General features: G+C 39.0%; 1 long non-coding RNA gene across 1 annotated transcript in view; it reads right to left on the bottom strand.

The window, feature by feature from the left end:
- The window catches only part of LOC105520585, a 6,627-nt gene extending 4,409 nt beyond the window's left edge, over window positions 1-2,218 (bottom strand). Inside the window, exons 1-2 of the long non-coding RNA XR_001003156.1 lie at window positions 2,197-2,218; window positions 1,564-1,704 (exon numbers count right to left, since the gene is read on the bottom strand). This is a non-coding gene — a long non-coding RNA (uncharacterized LOC105520585). The remainder of the gene's footprint in view (window positions 1-1,563; window positions 1,705-2,196) is intronic.
- Between the last annotated feature and the right edge of the window lie 835 nt (window positions 2,219-3,053).

Here is a 3,053-nt window from a genome sequence, read left to right as displayed (position 1 = left end):
CTTATGTATGTAACTTTTGCATTTTGAACTGTTTGAATGTATTTCCTTCCTTCCTTCCTTCCTTTCTCCCTCCCTCCCTCCCTTCCTCCCTTCCTCTCTTTCTTTTTTTAGGGTCTTGCTTTGTTGCCCAGGCTGAGTGCAGAGAGAAAACAAATCAAAGTGTGGAGAGACTGTGACCCTGTGAAAAGAGTGTTCTGGTGAAGAACATGACTTCAGGAGGAAGCATAAACCCACAGCCAGATGGGAGCCTATGGGACCTGGGGTTAGAGAAAAACTAAAGTAGGTGTGAGATTAATCTGGGTTAATTTTATGGTTGTTTTCTTCGGAAATATTTCTTAAGTAACATATTTTAGGAGCCACATTTTTATCATAAATATATTCCACACTTGTCTTTGCAAAAGGTTAATATTGAGTCAAGCGCAGAATTTAAAAACTATTAATACCCAGTGTTAAAGCAAACTAAATATGACCTGAGAAGGACTTCGTACTTCTATATTTGAGTCCTTGTGGATTAACTGTAACCTAGCTTAATAGACAAAATTGAAAACATAACTTAGGAGTATGTGCCTGTAACAATAGCTAACTCTTGGCCAATCCCAGCGGCCATACTTCAACCATTTGTGTACTGCGGAGTGTTCAAACTGGGTTTAAACAAGGCAAACACCAAGCTATAATCAATCCAGCCATTCTGTACCTCACTTCCAATTTCTGTACATCATTTCCCTTTATTGGTCTATAAATCTTTTTCCACCATATGGCTGTACTAGAGTCTCCGTGAATCTGCTGTGATTCTGGGGGCTGCCCAATTCATGAATTGTTCATTGCTCAAAGCCCTTTAAATTTAATTTGGCTGAAGTTTTTCTTTTATCATCAGTATTCCTATCCTTATTGAAATTTACATGATGCTACTTTGTGTTTTTATACATGTATATAAGCAAATGTAATGGATACACATACATTACATTTTATATAATGGTTATACTATATATGGAGCTTGGTATTCTGGGTTTTTATTACCATTTCTACTTTTATCTGAACTTTTATACAAAGCACTAATATGTGGATGAATCATTCTGATTAAATTATAAGATATATAATCTAACTTTGCCTTTTAATGAACCAGCTGACCCAACCCCAATTTTCAAACAATGCATCTGATTAGAAATGCCATATCTACATTGCATATTAAATGTAAGATATATATGGGTCTGTTCATGAGCTTTCTACAGACATCCTGTAATCTGTATGTCAAAGACTCCATCAGCTACAAAAGCAAAGTTTCATAGAACATTGCAATACCTGACAGTGTAATCCTGATTCCTATCATTCACCCTTTGGATGAATGGTGCAATAATAAAACAAAATAAACAATAATAAAAATGCCAGCAATTGTAGGATACCTGATAGATAAATTATTTGCTCTAGATTATGCAACCATCAAGTGATAGTTCCCAGACTCAAATCGAAGTCCTTCTCACCCCAAAGCCCACACAGCTAACCACTGTTCCTATAATAAATGTCCTTCTGTGGTAGACTAGAGGCCGACAAAAGAACAGGACTCACCCCAGGTCCCGTGGTCACTTTACAAGTCTGGCAACTAGGATACAGGTTCAATGACCCCCATCTTCTGCACAGCTATTATTCTTTGCTCTTCTTTAATATTCCTTCTTTCTAGGGCTCAATAAATTCATTCACCATGTCACACTAGGATGAAAATAGGAGATCAGAAAGTACATGGAATCAAAAGAATAACGAGATACAACCAACATTCACTGCTTGTCGCCATGTTTCCAGATCCTCTCGTTTCAAATCTTTTATTTTATGCAGCACAGATGTATTCTTCCAGGGCCAGCAATCTCTAAGAATGTACCCCCAAAGATACAATTAAAAAAGACAAAAGGCATAAACACAAGGCAATTCATGGTAGAACAATTTGTAACAGGACAAGACTAGAAATGAGACAGACGTCCATCAATAAGGAATTGATTGAATAATCTAAGGTACATCTACATCCCAGAGTTCTATGGAGGTAAAACAAGCAATGAGAACTCCCCCTTCTACTCCTTTGTAATGATTTCCAGCATATATTGTTAACAGAAGAAAGAAAGGTGCAGAAAAATGTGTTGAGTCACTGCTGTCCAATATAGTAGGCATTGTCCACATATGGCCATTTACATTTAAGTTGATTAAACGTACATGAAACTAAAAGTTCAGTTCCATTCAACACGTTTCAGGTGTTCAACCGCCACAGTTGCCATTAGCTATTGTATTGAACAATGTAGACAGTATATTTCATCTCTATAGAAATTAAAATGATTTTTCTGTTATTCCCATATACAGCTTTCTATTCAGCATATAAAGAGGCTGGAACATCTAGTGGACTTCTGTATCCCTTTAACCTGGAATGCCTCCTTTTTCAACCCAGAGTTTCAGAACGCTCTATAGGGTGTGCATGGGCCACAGCCCTTCCTCCCTCCCACCTTCCTGCTCACCGATGTTCAAGCTGTAGTTCAAGCTTCTGTCATGAGGGGGGCGCCATTGTACCACCATTATAGAACTCTTCTGCAAAGACGCGTCTGCAAGGAGCAAAAAATACAATACTTCCCTTAAACCACAGCTTATGAGCCTAAGTGCAGAATGATTCATTCTAATTCTGTCAAAAAAAAAAAAAAAAAAGAACAACTGTTAAGTGTAAAAGAAGACTGTAAATACATATACGGTGGGGCATCCATAGGATGAAACACCAGGTAGGTCTAACACTCCTTGGCTGTTGCTGGAAGACAGAATCTTAATGGATTGCATCAGGGCAGGTGAGAGGTGACTGAGAGAGGATGAGGGCACAAGGGGCAGGTCTGGGAGGCTGTGCTTATAGTATCCTGGAGAGGGGATGAGTGGGAGGCAGTGGTAGAAGGTCCAGGAAGCCTGTACAGGGGTGGATGGAGAGTGAACGAATGCCCTGCTGTCTGGAAGGGACCCTCCTACAGTGTGGAAACCTCAACCTACACTGAGAAGGGAAGAGATTAATCAATGAATGCGATGTAGATTTGGGGTCG

Source organism: Colobus angolensis, unplaced genomic scaffold (assembly GCF_000951035.1).
Source record: "Colobus angolensis palliatus isolate OR3802 unplaced genomic scaffold, Cang.pa_1.0 Scaffold382, whole genome shotgun sequence".
Lineage (NCBI taxonomy): Eukaryota > Metazoa > Chordata > Mammalia > Primates > Cercopithecidae > Colobus > Colobus angolensis.
The sequence above is the reverse complement of the archived record's forward strand: the minus strand, read 5'-3'. Positions and strand labels throughout refer to the sequence as shown.